Source organism: Gracilinanus agilis, chromosome 2 (assembly GCF_016433145.1).
Source record: "Gracilinanus agilis isolate LMUSP501 chromosome 2, AgileGrace, whole genome shotgun sequence".
Taxonomy (NCBI): Eukaryota; Metazoa; Chordata; class Mammalia; order Didelphimorphia; family Didelphidae; genus Gracilinanus; species Gracilinanus agilis.
The window spans coordinates 151,151,826-151,171,868 of record NC_058131.1 but is presented as its reverse complement, the minus strand read 5'-3'; the positions used below and the strand labels follow the sequence as shown (position 1 = coordinate 151,171,868).

At 40.4% G+C, this 20,043-nt stretch overlaps 1 long non-coding RNA gene across 1 annotated transcript in view; it reads right to left on the bottom strand.

Moving 5' to 3' along the window:
• Positions 1-3,012: 3,012 nt before the first annotated feature.
• Positions 3,013-20,043, bottom strand: part of LOC123236930 — a 263,096-nt gene continuing 246,065 nt past the window's right edge. The window contains exon 3 of the long non-coding RNA XR_006505444.1: positions 3,013-3,186. This is a non-coding gene — a long non-coding RNA (uncharacterized LOC123236930). The remainder of the gene's footprint in view (positions 3,187-20,043) is intronic.

Here is a 20,043-nt window from a genome sequence, read left to right as displayed (position 1 = left end):
GGCTCAGTGGAGAGAGAGCCTGGCCTGGAGATGGGAGGTCCCGAGTTCAAATATGACCTCAGATTCTTCCTAGCAGTGTGTCTCTGGGCAAGTCAAAACCTCAGTTGCCTAGCCTTTACCACTCTTCAGCCTTTGAACCAATATTTAGTATTGATTCTAAGACAGAAGGTAAGGATTTAAAAAATATCTTTCAGAGATGAGACAACAGGTAAACTAATGAGAGGGAATGATTCAGAAGAACATGCTGATTTATTTTTCCCACAACAAAGGTTTCAGACTTTTTAAGGATAATGAATTTCTTTTGTCTTCTCTGCCACTAAATTAATCCTAGAGAAAGCCCTACCAGAAAGGCTCTCAAGGCCAAGTATAGAGTTTTCTAGATTTCTGATTATCTAATCTCTTAATCTCAGAGTTTATGAAATTCATGCCCTAGATGCTCACTAAATTCACCCATATAAGTCAATGACAGCCAGTCAAACCTGTTTTAGAACATGGAAAGGATAATTTGGCCAGAAAAGCTAATTGTGAATCAATTTGCTCTGTGATGCCTTTCTTGACCATTGTGGTCCACTTGGTATTCTATAAAAGGTATTGGACCTAGCCGGGAGACCTTGGCTTGAATTCAGGATCTACCATTCACTAAATAACATTGTGAACTTGGGCAAGTCATTTGAATTTCCTGGGACTTATTTTAATTGTGTATAACATGAGAGAACAGGACTGAATGACCTCTGAGGCTACTCCCTCTCAGCTCCATGATCCTAAATAATTTCTCTTTCTGAGCCTCAGTTTCCTAATCAGTATTTAATCCGAGGTTAAAGAGATCCTCCAAGAAAAGTTAATTGTTGTTATTATACTTTTCAGAGAGAGGGAGCAGAATCTTGGGGACTTACAATTAACTTTCATATTTGAGGGAATCCATGTGAAGCACTAAGGCCCAAGAACCATCTTGATGAGGAGGCTTGGAGAGTTAACTCTTATTGAAAAGGGGACTGTGAGAGAGTACAGTTAATTGGAACTTTAGAACAAGTTTGTGAGGGACTTGGAGACAACTTACTGTCATCTTTGAGAGAGTCCTTAGAGTTAACTCCTTCTGGGAGAAGATTGTGAAGGACACCTTCTGAGGAGAACTCCAGAGAGACTTTAACTACCCCCACTCCAAGAGAACTAAATTACTGACTATTGTTCTAGTGATTCCAATGGGTTAGCAGTTGGCTAGAAACAAATTTTTCCTCCCTCCTCTATCTGCCCTTCTGAAAGACACAGAGGGGACTGTGTTTTTTCCCCCTCTCACAGACAACACATTGTTGAAATATTTACTTAAGTCTTGGTACTATTTGTAATTGTGAATAAATTATGTAGTTAATAACATTTGTGTTTAAGCCTAAAAATTTGGGGCTTGAGACAAAGAGGAGAGAAAACTTATTGGAAAGGACACTCTAGTTTTATTGGGGAGATGAAGAGGAAGTTTAGAAGTGATAAATTAATTAATTAATTGTCTGTTTAAATATTTTCTGAGATAATTAATCTCTTAGGTAGCCTTTGTGCCTGGAGAGGAAATTAATAAGGTAATAAGCTAGTAGCAAAGCTGAAGGGTTGAAATTTGGTGAGTTAGTCCTTGAGAACACCTGAGAGGTATTGCATTCACTTTGAAAAGCATTGCCCACACCTTCTTTTGTGGAGTTGCTACAGGTGGGTTATCAAAAACCCTGCAATATGTAAAATGAAGTAGTTGCTTTAGATCAATATTATCAAACTCAAATAGAAATAATGGCAGGGCAGCTAAGTGGTTCAATGGATAGCATCACATCTAGAGACAGGAGGTCCTGGGTCCAATGTGACCTCAGATACTTCTTAGCTATGTGACTCTTGGTAGCTCACTTAATCCCAATTGCCTAGCCCTTAGTGCTCTTCTGCCTTGGAACCAATATTTATTATTGATGCTAAAGCAGAAGGTAAGGGTTGTTTTATTTTTTTAAATAGAAATGGGGGCCGCTAGATTGTACATAAAGATCCCCATGGCCTTTATGTTGACACAGAAAACTAAATATTATCTATGCTTTATTTTCAGTTATTTTGTCAAACATTTCCCAGTTAAATTTTAATATGGTTTGGTTCCCTCTACAGCGGTGATGGCAAACCTATGACACATGTGTCATAGCCATTTTTCATGACACGCGGCGCATACAGAGAAGTCTGGGGCCTCATGCTGAGGATGAAACATTTGCTCTAGTGTAGTGTAGACACTCTGTGCACTATAGACGACAATTCTATTTTGGTTTATTAAATAGTTATATATTACAATTATGTTTTTTGTTATTTAAACTATAAATATCACAAAATTATGTTGTTGAAGTGACACACCACCTGAGTTAGGTTCGGTTTTTTGGCAAATTTTGACACACTGAGTTCAAAAGGTTGCCCATCACTGGTCTACAGAGTGTTGTGGGCCATGCTTGACTCCTAAGCTGTGCGTTTGACATTTCCATTCTAGCCGATCTCCATGGTCCTATCTCTACATCTTAGTATCTTGCTGTGATCTTTCTCCTTCATGTTCTTACATCATTTACTTTCTGTACCTTTCATTCATTTTGTCCTGATCAGATAATTCTTTGTGTCAGATTGTCAATCTCGGGCTCAGACCGAACTCTGAAAATGTGGCCTTTGGAGAACAAATCAGAGGCGAGGAAGAGTTTTACAACGAGCCCTACAAGACTCGACGCTTCACAAACAGCATGAGCTAGGACAGACAAGTTTTCCACACAACATGCCTCTCTAATCTTGGTGTTGGAAACAACAAAAACAGACTCTAAGTGTAGAAAAGAGTGAATGTGGGGAAAACCGCCAGAGGGGGCTTGGTTGAACCTTTCTTAATTTGAATGTTACACATTAAAATACAGCCAGCAAAGGCAGGTCTCAGTTTGACACAGAAACCACAGCGATCTCCCCGGGAGAAGATACATGTCAGTTAGTAATGTTAACAGCCTCATTTGTGATATTACCTGCAAAACCGGTTTTACTGGCTTCTGTTGGGGGTCACTGAATATGCCTCCCCGTCAAGCTCTCTTCATGGAGTCTCCCCAGAGGGCTCATTCTCAGGGCCAGGGGGAGCTTGGGTGAGGGGAACTTCAATGAACTGGATTCCTGGATCCTTCAAAGATGTCCATTTTATTCGTCAAAGTAATTCTGAAGGAAAGAAGAAATAGAAGAGTCAGCCAAGCTCTAACCCGCAGGTCCTGAACTCCAGGCACATCCTAAGCTTCCAAGGAGTTTAACAAATAACACCTGCCCTGTCATTGGCTTGAGACTCAACTTAGAAAGCCAAAGCTACTGAATTTACATGTAATTAAAGTAGGAGAAGCAGCCCTCGCTTCCTACTCGAGTTCTGGGTTAGGGAGAGGTTGAATTCTCTGTCAGATAATTTTCTTTTCTTTCTTTTAGTGTATCAATCCAATGAGCTTCATGAGGAAAGGTTAAAGGACCTGGTTGGAGAAGAAAGAGCTAAATAAGAACTTAATAGCCATCTTATAGCCTAGCTAGGTGACAGAGTGTGTTTAGAATGCTTGGCTTCCTGAGTTCAAATCTGACTGCAGATATTTCCTAGCTAGTGTGATTCTGGGAAAGTGATTTAACTCTTTTTGCCTCAGTTTCCTCATCTTCAAAATGGGCTGGTGAAGGAGATGACAAATAACTCCAGTGTCCTTGTCAAGAAAACTTTAAATGGAGCCACAAAGAATTGGATGTGACTGAAAATGACTGACCAACAAGAGCATAACAATAATTTTAAGAGGCCATTGATCACTGAAGAAACCGATGGTTTTTTTCCATTTAAAGTGGCAGCAAGAAATTCAGTTAAAATCAGGTAACATTTTGACTAGTAAGGGTGATGGAGTCCAATGTTTTACACAGAGCAAACAATTGGTAAAAATTCAGTGCTACTATGGAACACTAAGCATGGATGGCAGGAAGTCATGGAATGTCATCTTTGGACATATTTTAAAAGCTAGAGTGTCCTACATGTTACAAGTGGAATAATCTGATGGTAGGAGGCTGAACTGGAGGACCTATGGAAGTCTTTTCTCATCTCTGGTTATAGGATACCTCTTCCTTACTAAACTGTCAGTTCTAAAGCCTAATGTAGTTACTTATCTTTATTTTTTTAAAAAAACCTTACACAGTATTGGTTCCAAGACAGAAGACTGGCAAAGGCTAGGCAATGGGGATTAAGTGACTTGTCCAGGGTCACATAGCTAAGAAGTATTTGAGGCCAGGTTTGAACAGAGGAACTCTAGACTCTGGGCATGGCTCTCAATCCACTGAGCCACCTAGCTGAGTCAAATGTAGTTGCAAACAGAAGTCAACCAATTTTATTCAACAAATATGTATTAAACATATCCAAAACACTGGGTTTGTTGCTGGGGCTTCAATAACAAAATCCAGATAGTACTAAAGCATGTACTAAAGGAATTTGCATTTAACTTGTGAGATATGGCATCATGCACACATATGAGTAAATATAAAGTAATTGAAGAAAGAGACCATTAACTGAAGTAGAAAAGGTAGTGTGGAAAGACTCCCCATGGGACATGGCACCTGGGTTGAACCTTGAAGGAAATAAAGATTTTAAGAGGCAAAGATGAGGTCTGAGGACACCTTTGGCATGGAGATCTAAGAGATAGTTTGTGGAGTTTTCTTACCTTTGACTTATCCCTCTCCTATATCTGCTATATCCACAAATCTATTGACTTTTCTTCGAAAACGTTTCTCAGAATCAGTCCTTCTTTTCCATTCTCAGTTTCTGCAGACTTCGTTGATGTTCAAGTTGTTCCCTTTGCTTAGAATACCTCCTCCTCTCTGTCTATCCAAATTTAACCAAATTTTCAAGGCTCAGCTCAAGTTCAGACACCTCAAGGCAATCCTTCCTGATTACGCAAACCCACAGTGACCTTACCTTTCTTCTAGTATTACCTTTTCAATCCTTATCACAAAATTATTGATTTTCTTCTTTGGTTCATTTTTGTGCCATTTGAGAGGGAGTATGATACAATCTATGTGGGGGAGGCCATTGGACACATGGAGAATTTCTGAAGTAGGAACAGGATGAATTTAGCTCTCTTGGAGGTTAATGGTGCTATAGTTGGAACAAGAAAAAAGTATAAAAGTCCATATGAACTTAAAGAGTATCCCATCACACCAGATAGGGAAGATGAAATATCTTGTTCAATGTAGTCTACTGAGCACTCATTAAAGAGGAGGTTGGATTCTTATGGACACTCACACTTCTCCCCATTCTTCAAGAGTTTGATTTAAGTATTTTACTTCATCTGGAGCTTCCCCAATCAACCTGTCTCTCCTTGTATTTTTCTAATCATTTTATGTGTTTTTGGTGATTTCTAGGGAATTTGCCTTTCCCAGTATTCCTATCTTGAACAGGTTGGCGGATCTGACCCTTTGTTTTTGATATTTACAGAGAAGGGGACTTCTTTCTTTCCTGCTTTATAACTTTTCATCCCAAAGACAAATCCTTAAGCTCCATTTTCCATTCAATCCATTTACCATTTCCTGGTTCATAAGGTCAAGTTCCAGCCTAGCTTTCAGTTCCTTGCAGACACACCCACTACCTCGGTATAATACCAGCAAAGGAGAATAATAAGCAACAGAATGTTCAAAACAATTTGAGCCCAAGTTTTGAAACAGTATTGTTTTCATTTTTTTCCCCTGCACCTAACTAGTTCATCTCTCTTCTCTCTATTCTGAGAGATATACATAATGTGCTTTCTGTTTTGAAAAACATTTGTGCAGATGGTGAAGAGTAGGCATTTCAGATATAAATACCAAAAGAAGCTGTATGGGAACACACATACAGTGACTTAAAAATAATCTTCAAAACATGACCAGCGATTGCCCAACTTCTGCTGAGAATCTCATTTGGCATCTGCCTAACCTCTGCTATCCCCAGTTAAGTTTTTTTTTTTTTGCTCTTTTTCATGGTCTGCAAATAATGGTTTCCCACTTTATTGGTATTTCTAGTAGTCTCAGTATCTTGCTTTTGAGAATATCCTTCCCAGTTTTTCTCTCTGTAGCACAGGAGCTCTTAACCATTTCAGTGTCATTGATCTCTTTGGCAGGCTCATGAAACCTATGGATCCTTTTTAGAATAATGCTTTTATAGTCATAAAATAAAATATGAAGGATAATAAAAGAAACTAATTATTTTGAAATAAAGATGTATTTTTTTCCCCATCAGAGTTAACAGACCTCCTAAAATTGGTCCACAGATCCCTAGGGTTGGGGTAGAGGGGTAGGTCTCCAGACTCTACGTAAATGATCTCTGCTCTAGTATTATAAAGATAATCTTCAGGTTCCTGACCACCTCTGTAGGAATCTTAGGTAGAGCTCTAAGGGGTCTCTTGACCCTATTTTGAAAATCTCTGAACCCTTATCACCGTAATGCTACATCGTCCTACTTCAGTGCCAAAGTGGGGCCCGGAGGGGTTGGAGACTTAAGTTCTCAAAGCTTTATTAGTGCAACATAAATTCTAGTAGGACCTTCCAAGCTGGGAAAGGTTATGAACTACAGGCACAATGATAGATCATATGTGTGTCACCTCAACATTGACCTAGTTAAGCTCCGAGAGACTATAACATATTGAGCACAGGGTGGTTATTTTATTTTATTTTTAGTGTAGCGGTTCATGTAGACCACCTACTATAGAAAAGAGGAGTTTTATTAGTGGAAAGAATACCCTCACCTGTGAAAGCATGGATGCTTGAAGTGTGGAAAATCTATTGTTACTGATATCTAAAGGTATACACACTTTTATATAAAAGTCAACAGTTACTGAGTACACACTATATGCAGAGAATTCTATAGGGAGAGGGAAAGGAAATGGTAGAGATGACTCCCATTTTCTTTTTATTAAATTTATTTTTTCAGTTACATGTAGAAACAATTTTTGACAATTATTTTCTGACATTTTAGAATTCAGATTTTTTTCCCTTCCTCACCAAGGCGGTAAATAGTCTGATGTATCAGTACTTTCCTGCAATCCATATTTCCATATTGCTCGTGTCATGAGAGACTATCACATACATAATAAAAAATCTCACAAAGGATATAAAGTAGAAGATGACATGCATTGATATGCCTCAGACTCCAACAATTTCTTCTTTGGCTATGGACAGCATTTTCATCATGAGTCCCTTGGGGTTATCTTGGAAACTTAGTTTACTGATACTAGTTTAGTCCTTCTCAGTTGATCATCATATAGTATTTCTGTTACTGTATACATTGTTCTCCTGGTTCTACTAATTTCACTTTGTATCAGTTCATAAGTCTCTCCAGGTTTTTCTGAACTCATCCTGTTTGTTGTTTCTTCTGGTGAAATAGTAATCCATTACAATCATGTACCACATTCCCCAAGTGATGGGTAACCCTTCAATCTCCAATTCTTTGCCACAAAAAAAACTGCTAAAGAAATTTTGATATAGGTAGGGATGACTCCCATTTTCATGGAACTTAACATTTAATTGGAAGGCATACAGAATAATGATATTTCGAGTATCTGTAAGAACATGTAGCATGAAAATGTTTGAGCAAATAAGTCATTTCGGTTATGCAGATACCCACCTGAATTTCTAGAGTAAAGAAGTAACTAGACAGGGGTGGGATTTGTCACAAGAATACTCTGTTAGGGAGGTAAGTATTATGTTATCAGAGCTAGTCACACACTGTTAAAGAATAAAGAAGGCATTTAAACTGAGAAGTACAGTAGATATAGAGGCTCAAAAGTGTGGGTTGTGTGTTGAAAATGATAAGCAGGGGTTATTTGTTGAGATCTTTGATTTAAAGTTAAAGGACCTGAGTCCCATTTTTTGGACTTAAAGAGATCAGTGGACTTTGAGTGAAAGAGAACTAGCTTTGAGTCATAGCTGACATTTATTAGCTCTGCAAATTTTCTGAGCTTCATTTTCCTTAACATGTGACCTAGTACCCCACTCTCTGTGCCAACATGGACTGGATTCAATCTTGGATGGTGAGAAGGGCACTGCTCAATCATCTTTTCCTCAAGAGGCTGAAATTGCTCTGAAATTCATCCTTTTCTCCTTAGAAGGCACTGTCCTGAGTTCTCTAGGGCCTTGGCATTTTTCAGGACATCCTCCCTCCTCTCTCTAGGAGTCTTGGTCATGTGGTTTCATCCTCTGGGGGCTATATGGTGGAGTAGTTTTGCCCCTGCTTCTCACTGCCATTGGCTTCTAGGAAGGAGACTGTGTACAATTCCAGACTCTCCTCTCTTAGCTCTGCTGATCTCAGGACCTCCACCCCCCAAAAAAGGAGGGAAAAAAAGATAACTTTGGGAATGACTGCCTTTAAAAAAAAACCCTTACCTTCCATCTTGGAATCAACACTGTGTATTGGTTCCATGGCAGAAAAGGGGCTAGGGCTAGGTAATGGGGGTTAAGTGACTTGCCCAGCGTCACTCAGCTAGGATGTGGCTGAGGTCAAATTTGAATCCAAGACCTCCAGTCTCTAGGTCTACCTCTCAATCCACTGAGCCACCTAGCTTCCCCAGGGGTGGGATTATAGATGAGGATATCCTGAAAAATGTCAAGACTTTAATACAACCCAGAACACCAGCTTTCTAAGTAGCCAAGGAGAGGTAAGGTGATTTGTTCAAAGTAGTCAGTGGCAGAGTTGGCATTTGAACCTCAGTCCTCCCAACTCACACACAGGTTCTCAAGACAAGGCTCCTTCCCAAATTTAAGGTATCTGGTTGATCTGTAAGCACTCAAACCCCTAACTCATCAGCCTGAACCAATATGCAATATTCATTTTCTAGTCGGTCATAGGATAATTAACTCAAATCAAAGTTATTTCTTGAGTTGGCAGAGTGAGAAATGAAGTAGTAAGACATTTCCTCCATAAACTTAGGGCCCAACCTTCTACAAAAATACACATCCAAAGTAGGAGGAACAGATACACATGAGGTACATATGTAGAGAAGCATGCCCAAAGGGGATGTGGGTAGTCAGGGTACAGAAGTACCTCTCACGCTGCAAGGGTGTCAGAGCCTTCTGGTGATATCATTGTACTACTGCTCCTCATTGGTGTTGAGGGTGGGGCATTCTCTGCTAGGTATTTAGTCTGTCAGACCTAGAATCTATTGAGCATTACTCCTTGCTAATCTCCTGTTTCTGCCACTCAGCATTGCTGTCCTGGTTTTCCCCTCCATCTCTCCACCTGTGACCCCCAGAAGGAGAACCATCAGACACCTAATTGCAGTTTCTCTTAGTTTCTAGCATCAGTCAGAATGTCATATTTTTCTCATAGAAGGAATAGGTACCATAACTCTTTAAAGCCACAAGGCTTCCCTTTCTACAGCTCTTTTAGAAAAGGAACATGAATACCCAATGCTCAGACCTTACTATAAAGCTCTTCTCAGCTTTTATCCCCTTGAAGTGTAGTCTGTCAGTTTTTCATGGCCTTGTCTAAGATCAGCTTTCTTTTCTAGAAGGAGAGTCTTCATTCTAGATACTAAGCTCTTTGGGATACAGAGTAAACTTGTTCCTAGATTATAAGTACTCTGAGATTTTGTTCTATTTTTTAATGTTATTTTCTGGTCACTAAAGTCTCATGACAGTCATTCAGTTATTAAGAAGCTACCATGTGCTAGGCTTGTGTCTTTATGAAAGCTCTCTCTCTCTCTCTCTCTCTCTCTCTCTCTCTCTCTCTCTCTCTCTCTCCCTCTGTCTGCATCTGTTTGTCTCCCTCCTTTATCTCCTCCCCCTCTCCCCATCCCTCTCTCTGTGTATTACTGTTTCCCTCTCTCTTTCTCCCTCTTTTCTTTTCTTCTCTCCTTTCTCTCTCACCTAAGGTCAGAAAGTCTGTGTAGTTCACTGCTTAATTTCTGACTGAGGTGTGCTGTCAAACTCATGTCAGGGGAACTTTGCTGTGAAGCTTGAGGGAGATCTGGTCCTTGGCAGTACTTTGGGGGCCGGCAACATGTTTTTCAGAGGGCAAGGTCATCATCCAGACATATCCTTGGCCTTTTGTGTGTACGTGGATCAGCAAAGCCTCTTTAGACTTTGAGTCTACCCTGTGAGAAAATCAGGGGGCTGAAATATTCTTAGTGCTGCATTTTAGGAAAAAACACTGATAAGCTGGCAAGTGTCCAAAGGAAGGTGACTGGGATGATGAAGAGCTTTAAGTTTGTACCATATGTTGTTGTTCAGTCATTTCAGTCACATTTGGCTCTCTGTGACACCATTTGGGGTTTTCTTGGCAGAGATACTAGAATGGTTTGCCATTATCTTCTCCAGCTCATTTTACAGATGAGGAAACTGAGGCAAATAAGGTTAAGTGACTTGCCCAGAATCACACAGCTAATCAGTGTCTGAGGATAGATCTGAACTCAGGAAGAAGAGTCTTCCTGATTACAGATCTGGCACTCTATCCACTGTATTACCTAGCCGCCCATTTGTACTATATGAGGATTGGTTAGAGAAGTTGAGAACTTTAGCCTAGAAATGGAAAGGTTTGGAGAGAGCTGCCATGTTTCCCCTAAGTATTTGAAGGGCTTCCATGCAGAAGAGGAGGATTAGATTAGTCCTGCTTAACTCCAGAGGGCAGATTTAAGAGCAATGGATGAAGGTTATGGAAAGGTAAATTTTAGGACTAATAAAAGAAAACACTTTTTAATAATCCAATAATGGAATGGTCTGCCTCTGAAGATAGTGCTTTCTTCCTTTTGGAGGTCTTTAAGAAAAGACTGGATGTTCAAGACAGGCAGGTAGCTCAATAGATAGAGAATAGATCTGGAGTTGGGAGAACCTATGTTCAACTCTGACCTCAGATACTTCCTAGCTGTATGACCCTGGGCAAGTCATTTAACCCCAACTGCCTAGCTCTTACCATTCTTTTGCCTTGGAAACAATACTTAGTATTAATTCTAAAAATGGAAGGTTAAGAGTTTTTTGTTTTGTTAAAAAGACTAGAAGACTAGATGCTCACTTATTTTTTTTTCCAGTTATGAGTTGTACTAGATAATAGTTGAGACCTTTTCTAACTCTGAAATTCTCATTCTGAATATCTAGGTCAGTGATGGTGAACCTTTTAGAGACGGAGTGCTGGGCTCCAACCTCATTCCACCCCCCAGACCAAGTGCCATGCTCGCCCCACCAGAGATGGAGTGCTGAACTCCTCCCCCCACCAAGTGCTGGGTGTGCCCTGGCCCCCTGTTACTCCACACAGGGGAGGGAGAAAGCACTCCCATTGTGCTGCTGGGCAGAGGGTGGGTGAAGTGAGGAATGCCCTCAGCTAGTGTAGAAAGGGGGAGGGGAGTGGCTTGAGTGCTCTACTCCCCTCCAGCTCTGCCACCTGTGAGATGCTCACCTTCCCTCCTGTGTGCTTCCATTGGCTACGGGACAAAGAGGTGGGGAATGTGAAAAAATGTCATTAAGCATGATGGAGAGGGGGAAAGGAGCAGCTCTGCCTGAGTCCCTCTGCCTTTCTAGTAATGAACTCTGGGGATGGGGTGGCTGCATGCCCATAGAGAACACTCTGCATGCCATCTTTGGCACCTGTGCCATAGCTTTGCTATCACTGATGTAGGTGATTTCTAAGGCACCCTCCTTCTAACTCTAAATTCAATTTAACAAGGATTTATTTATTCAGTACTTTTTATGTGTCAGACACTGGAATATGAAGGAAAAAAATAATCCTTGGCTGCAAGAACCATACATTCAGTAGAGAGGTGGGGGGGGATATACATAGAAAATCTAATCCATAATATATATGATTTATTATATATTACATAATATATAATAATATAACAATTTATTATATAATAATACAAATTATTCTTTGAAGAGGGAGGGCATGGATCTAATATGAGGGATAGTTTGTTAATAATAGAATCTAAAATTAATATAGATTGGGAGAGGGTTATGGTTGGGATGGAGTTGATATGACGGGTGATGAGAGTGGGCAGTAGTGGTCAATGAAGATAACTTTTATGTAGGCAAGCCTGCATCAAAGAATCACAGGGATTGTCATGACCTTCAAAGTAGCAATGATAATATTATTTGAACATCATTCCTTGAGTAAGAGAGGTGGGCAACAAGCAATTGAAGTAGTAGTGAAGATGATGAGTCTGTGTTCTTTCCTGGCTGCTAGTCAAGGTAGACCTTGGTGGAGTCATGGTACTGGGCTGCGTATAAAAGGAGGATGCTCTTCTCTTTTGGATACCTGGCCTCTAATCCTTAAATGGTTCAGCTCTACTTCTGGATTTATGCCATTACTGAGTAGATTATTTGAGGGGAGAGGGTGTTTAAGAAGGTCTGTGGGGGAAGCTGGCAGTCTGTGGGAGAAGAACAGGGTGTCAACAAGACCCCAGTCCAGCTCTCTTACATAGCATGTGTTGAGTTAGAGTAAAACTGAGTCAATATGGCTGTGGTATGAGTTTCTGAACAGGGCACGAGAGTCTTAGGTTTGCTGAGTACCCATTCCATATGTTGAGTGTCACTATCCCACTTGGCTTCCCAGAGGCTCATTCACTTACTTAATAAACATTTATTAAATTTAATATAAGGATTACATACATATGTAATATAAACATAATCTTCCATGAAAGTACATATATTAGCATTTGGTTGAGTGGATACAAATGCATTGGGCAAATTGCTGAACCTCCCTGGAGCTCAGTTTCCTCATTTATAAAATGAGAGAGTGGGACTAGATGGTCCCTGAGGTTCCTTTCAGGTTAATATCTCATCTCCTATTCCTCCTGAGCCTTTTGCATCTCCTTTTATTTCCTTATTGGTGGCCAGTTAAAATGCCAGGCACTGTGCTAAGTGCTGAAGATGCAACAGAGCAAAAAGATAGTCTCTACTTTCAAGGAGTTTACAATCCAATGGGAATATTCCACTTTTTTCCATTTACTTATAAGCCAAATGGAAGGATATCTAGAACTATATAATTAGCAAATCTATAAAAAGCAGTGATCCTTCTAAGTGCATACTAGGGAACATAGAGCTGGAAGGCACCTCGGAGTTCATTGAATCCATCATCACCCTTTATTTTACAGAAAAGAAGACTCAAGCTCAGAGAAGTTTGGCATCTTTTCTAAGTAATACACAGGTAATAAGCAGCAGAACTGAGATCCAAAACTAGGACTTCTACTTACAAATGAGCACGTTTTCTCCTACACTTGTTGCCTCTTTATAGGTGCATCTGTACCAGCATTTAGCTGAATGGATATAAAAACATTGGACAAATCATCGTACCTTCCTGTGCTTTAGTTTTTTTTTTTTAAATAAGAGAGTGGGACTAGGTAGTCCCTAAGGTTCCTTTCAGATTTAGATCTCACCTCCTTTTCCTTCTGAGCCTGTTGCATTTCCTTTTATTTACTCATTGGTGGTGAATCTGAAGGCGAGTTTGATATTTTGGAAACGACCTAATATATAAGAACTAAATCTCACATGTTTAAAAGAAATGGCCTCCGGACTATTAGGTGCTGTTGTTTATGGAAAGACATAGACAGGAATGACTGTGTGGGGAGGAGTTGTCATTTACATCAGGGGAGAGAATTACCAAATCAATGCGATCACGAGCCCAAGAACTGATGTTGGCATTTCTGCATCCAAGTTAATACATTGTTGTTCGTTTGTTTCGGTTGTGTCTAATTCACTGTGATTCCATTTGATGTTTTTTTGGTGGGGATACTGGAATAGTTTTCTATTTCCTTCTCCAGTTCATTTTACAGATGAAGACCCCAGGCAAATAGGATTGAGTGAGTTGGCCAATGCCACACAACTTGTAAGTGTCTGAGAACAGATTTGAACTCAGAAAGATGAGTCTTCCTGCTTTCGGGTCTCATACTCCATCCAGTGTGCCCTCCAACTATCCCCAAATTAATAAATATCTTCCTTTCAAGTTAAACTTTTAGGGAGGCCACAAACTTCTCTCCTTCATGTGGCCATTTTCCTGGCTGTTTTTGAAAATACTTTTAGTACCTATAGCATCATCTTTCATTTCCTCACTGATTGCAAATCTCCAAAGTCAGCATGGATTTAATTTTGGGGGGAAATGACCTAAAATCATTCAGAGACCAGAGCAGTAGGTAAGTAAGGTATGTAGTCAATGTCAGTTAAATTTAAAGTAAGGAAGGGCCAGGGCCAGAGTCATGAGATTTATTGGTAATGCATGGTTAATAACCAGGATTTCAACCAAACCAACCAAACCAAAAGATTTAACCTTTTCCCAACTCTTTTTGGTTAATGATAGCATCACTGAAGTAAGTCTACAACTATCCCTGGGTGACTATTTTGAAAGGCAATATCCATCTGGATAGATTTTACTATGTGAAATCATCTCAACATACTTTTTTTTATTGTTTTGTATATTTTAGAAGGTCTCTTTAGTCTCCAGTTTCACCTTTATAAGACATTCCAGATTGACACAGTTGAGACCTTTAAAGGTGAGTAAATTCCTGAGAAGACAGAGAAGTGTTAAGTCCAGTTAAGGTGGGCAGATTTACTCCTCAGCACGTCCATTCTAATCTAGCAGGTTTTTGTTAAACATTTGTTATATTTGTGGTACTATGCTGGGAGAGGGAGGACATAAACATTTTAAAAGTCTTTACCTTCCAAGAGAGTAAACTAAAGAGTAGACAAGGTGGTAATATTCAGAAAACTGGAGGGGGAAAAGCATTGGAGGCCTGGGTTTCCTCACTCAGCCACTCAATTAGTTATGTGACCTTGGACAAAGCACTTCCCTTCAAATTTCTTCCTCTATAAAATGAGGGAGCCGGGCAGCTAAGGGGCACAGGAGACAGATCACTGGGCCAGGAGCCAGGAAGACCTAAGTTCAAATCAGAGCTCAGACCCTTATTAGCCATGTGACCCCAGGTAAGTCACTGAACCCTATTTGCCTCAGTTTCTTCATCTGTAAAATGAGCTGGAGCAAGAAATGGAAAATTATTCCAGTATCTTTGTCAAGAAAACCTCAAATTGGGTCACAAAGAGCTAAACACATCTGAAATGACTGAACGGCAACAAAAATGAGGAGTGTCAGATTAGGTGAGTTTTTTATTTTTATTTATTTTAAGTTTAATTAATTAATTAATTGATTTAGAATATTTTTCCATGGTTACATAATTCATGTTCTTTTCCTCCTCTCCTCCTCCCACCCCTCTCTCATAATCAGCATGCAATTCCACTGGGTTTTACATGTGTCATTGATCAAGACCTATTTCCATGCTATTAATATTTGCACTAGGGTGATCGTTTAGAGTTTACATCCCCAGTCATATCCCCATCAAACCATGTGATCAAGCCAGACTAGGTGAGTTTTTGCAATTAGCTCAAAACATCTAATTTCTATCCTTATTTGGTTTACAAGACAACCGCTGAACAGGGGACAACAGGAACACATCTCCCTCTCCCAGGATGCTTCACTGCTCCCCCCTCCCACAGGACGGAAGCTGGTGGACCCCTTTTTGTCTCATACTCCCACAGGGGCCCAGTTTCTCATGGCAGCAACTCCAGCCTAAGAAAAGTTCAGTTATTTGGGCTGAGTTTCATTCTGACTTTTCTGGCGGTCATTTGCACCTGAAAGTCAGAGCGAAACTTACAGGATTGGGAACCCACGGCCGGCCGGTTGCCCCCATGTCCCGTCTCTCTCTGCCAGGAACACATTTTGTCTCTTGGACAGATTGAACCAGCCATCTGCGCAACAAAACTATAGCCCCCCGCTACATATATTCATTCTTACATTCTACCTCTCTTTCCTCCCTCTTACTTCCTATCTTGTCTGCTGAGAAAGCCTTGTGATGCTGAGGCCCCTCCAAATATCCTAGTAGCCACCCTGAAACATCTTTATCTTACTCCCATTTTCTTTCACCGTACTTTGGGGAAATAGCTCCACTTTGAGGAACTGCTCCCAAATAAGGTTGGGTTTAATCCCTTTTTGCCTGGAAAAGGCCAGGGATCCCCTTTATTTATCTTTTTCCTCCTGTCTCACCTTCTGGTCCTACACAAATAGGAACTTAGAGCAGTCTTACTGCCTGGACCGAAAAGGTCTGACTTTATTATTATTATTATTTTTTTGAATGAGTTCTAAAGGACAGCCAAGGCCTAGCCATCGAAGGGCACCGTCAGGTCACTGCCACCCACAACTCCTTACTGGTATTTGATTGTTATTATTTGAGGGGAAGAGGCTGGGGGAAGGCAGATGAAAGGAACCCCCTCCCCCAGGCCAGTCTACAATACACGGTAAGTGAATCTGTGTGGATGGGAACTTGGCCATGGGCAGGGGCCAAAAAGCTCCAAGTTTTCACAGGATGTACTTGGAAAAAAACAATATATTATTGAAAAGGGCTTGTCAGGTAGCCAGCCGGCCTCTGTCCCATTCTAACATTGTATCCTCTCCCCCGGCTCCAATTCCTCATCCTGTATCCCCAGCCTCTGAGAGTCTCATTCCTCTTCACAGTTGTTTTAGACGGAGTTCCATACAGGCAATTTCACTTAGGAACAAGGATATTTAAAGCCCTGAAAATAGAGCTATAAGAGGAGCTGATTTAGAACAGATTGTCCATTTCAGTGATCAAATGCAGAGAGAGAGTCGGCTCTCTGAAGCCGGGGAATCTCTGAACCTGAGGCTGCCAGGTCAGCCTGACCTGAACTCGACTAGTAGGCAGGTGGAAGGGGGATATGTTCCCTTCTTTAGCTGAACTTCCCTTTTTAAGCTTTGACTTTTTGTTTTGTTTAACCCAAGTAGTGAGCTTTGGCTTGAGGTTTTTGTTGTTGTTGTTGTTGGGTTTTTTTTGAGAAATAGGAGGCGATGACAAGTATGAAATGAGGATGATCTGAATAGCAAACTGACTGACTGAACCAACACAGGCCCCTTTGGTAGGCACACAGTAAAAATGGATCTGGATTTGGAAGCAGAAAATCTGGATTTCGGGTTCCAGCTCTGCCATTTACTGCAGGCAGACTATTTCACCATGTGGAGTTTCCTCAGTTTCCTTTTTTGTAAAATGAGAGATTTAGATGAGGTCAACTCTAGGGTTCCTTCCAGCTCTGATTCTATGAATTTTTAACTTAAAATAGTTGTACAATAGCAGAAAATGCTGTCTAACTAAACAGTGTTATTGGGGGGGGGGATCTGTGACAAGATGGAAATAAGATATGAACCTTTTTTGATTTTCTTAATCAACTTTTGGGAGGAGCACATTAATAGCAGGGTTCATAAAGCTAAGGTGCAAGGTTGCCAAGTTACGTGGGAAAAGCAGTGGAAGGAAGGAATTCCCAGTCTCTTAACCCTAGGCTCAAACTACTTCTATTGCTAAAAATATTGAGTGTGGTATGATGTAGTGAGGCAGTTGGGGTAGTAGATAAGAGGACAGGAAATGAAATTAGGAAGACCCATACTCATTTCCATTTCTGATTCTTACTCAGTGTATAAACATGGGCCACTCTCTCTGTGGGCTCCATTTGTGTGGTTGCTCAGTTGTGTCTGATGATTTATGATCCCATTTAGGATTTTCTTGGTAAAGATACTGGAGTAAAGATGCTATTTAAATTATTCTCTTTTGTTTAGGCAATCACAGGTGTGTAAGCTGGAGCACTTTGCCATTTCTTATCCAGTTGCTTTTACAGATGAGGAAACTGAGGCAAACAAAGTTAAGTGACTTTCCCAGCGTCTGAGCACAGATTTGAACTCAAGAAGATGGGTCTTCCTGACTCCAGGACAGATACTCTCTCCACTTTGCCAATGTGAAACTCTTGAAAACCCTTCTCCTAAGTCAGAAATGAGTTGTGATCTTTATTCATGGAGGGCATTCCTATACCCTGGAAGTCACAGATCCTTGACAAGATCTTGTTTCGTCTCAGCCTCAGTTTCCTGGATTGTATTCATGTGAGGGTTATGTTAGATATATTCCCCGACTCTATGACTTCAGTCTCTTAGAATAGAATTCACATGGTTGTTTTACTCTCAAAGTTATGTCATGCTTCTTAAAGGCCCTTGATTCAATAACAGATGGATTTCAATTCCTTCCCTCAAGCCTTGACTCAGTGGGAAAATATAGTTCAGGCTGTTAGGTCTAGGCAGAAACAAGGAGACCAGCAGTTTCTGTCCCTGCTTCATCCCATCAACATGCAAATCACCTCATAATTTACTAAAGATTTTCATGGTTCCCAGGATAAAAATGGACACTTCTTGCCTTGATTCGAGCTTTGTTTATCTCACATATATTCTGTAATATTTTCCCTCTGCTGTGAATCAGAGAAAACATTTGTAAGAGTGCTTGGGATGTGTTAGTCATTGCTCTTCATTGTTGTTGTAAAGCCTAATTGTGCTTGCCTGGAAAGTGCTGAGTTCAGCCCTGTGTAAAAAGAATTGTGTAAACCTGGTATCTGCCCTTTAGAAATCAGAGGTGCTTGTTCAGTCCTAATGAACAAGTGGGAGTGATGGGTAGCAGAATTACAGATGGGGCTCAGCTCTGGAGCAGAGGTTCTGAACCTGGGACTTGTGATTTTGTTTTAAAAAATATTTTGATAACCATATTTCAATATAATCAGATTCCTTGTAATCCTATCGTTAAATTTTATTAATTTAAAAGTTATACATTCAAAATTACTTTAAGAAGAGTTCCAGAGGTTTTACCAGACTTCCATAAGTTTCCATGACTTTAAAAAAAATTGATAAACGGCTGTTCTGGAGTGCCACCATATAGGTTGGAGAAGGTTGTTTCCGTGTCCTATGATATCACTGTCTCTGTACTTCATCTTATTACCTTCTCTTGGTTCATTCTCAAGTCACCCTCTTTGAGGGTCCTTGACCATAATAACATGCCTTTTCCTGGGTCTGTTCCTCTGCCCATAATCAGGGATGAGGGCCAGACACTCTGTGGGATGGAGTACCCCTTCTTCTTAAAGTTGGATGGTCCTGCCTTGTTCTTCCTCCCCAGAATGAATATACCCCAAGTAGCGTTGAAGCTCGTTATGCCCCAACGAGCAGTTATTAAATGGAAGAATATATATACTGCACTAACACTAAATAAGGTTGCTGGCAATGATGATGATATTGAAGAAGACAATAAACCCTCTTAAAATCCAACTCATCATCCGTGCCATAAGTAGGAGGAAACAATAAAGTAATATCAAGAGTGCCAGCCAGGGTAATGTACAATGTGTTACTATTCTGAGAGATATGAAGAGCTGGCAGGAACCTAGAAACACTGGCAGATGGGGATCTTTCAGTGCCACTCATTGGGTTTGCACCTCTGCTCAACAACTCTTAAGAGCCAATGAAATAGGTGGGCTGACAGAATCCAGGCTATTTCTACTTGAAACAAAAATAGAGGAAAGCCCCTGTAAAAACCTTGCAAATAGCCAGCTCTAGTGGAACTTTCTAACATCATTGGCTTGATCTGGATGGAAACATCAATCATCCTATTTAGATTATTCCTTTTTGTTTAGACTACCACACGTATGCAATCTAGAGAATACCAGAAGTCTTCAGACAGTAATTGGAGGCAACTAGGTAATACAATGGATAGAGTGCTGGATTTGGAATCAGGAGGACTTGAGTTCAACTCCAGTCTCTTAAACGTTATAGCTGTGTGTCCTTGGACAGGTCATTTAAATTCTGTTTGCACTAGAGAAGGAAACGGCAAACCACTCCCGTATCTTTGCCAAGAAAACTCCATGGAGAAAGTCCACAGGGTCATGAAGAGTCAGACATGATTGAAATGACTGAATAACAACAACAAGGCATTTATTAGAGATAAGGGAGTTCCACTGGCCAGATGAGATCAAGCCATGGTCACTACCTGATTGAATAGTCTGATAGACATGCTGGCATGGTTGACAGAGGTTATAATTATAGCTTAAATGGAGAGGGAGAGAGTTTCTTTATTCACTCTGCCTTTCTATATAGTCTTCTACAAATTCCCATGCCAGGGAACTGTAGAAGCTATAATATGTCACCATAGGCTGTAAAAATTTAGTGCCTAATGATTATCTAGCAAGATAAGGCCT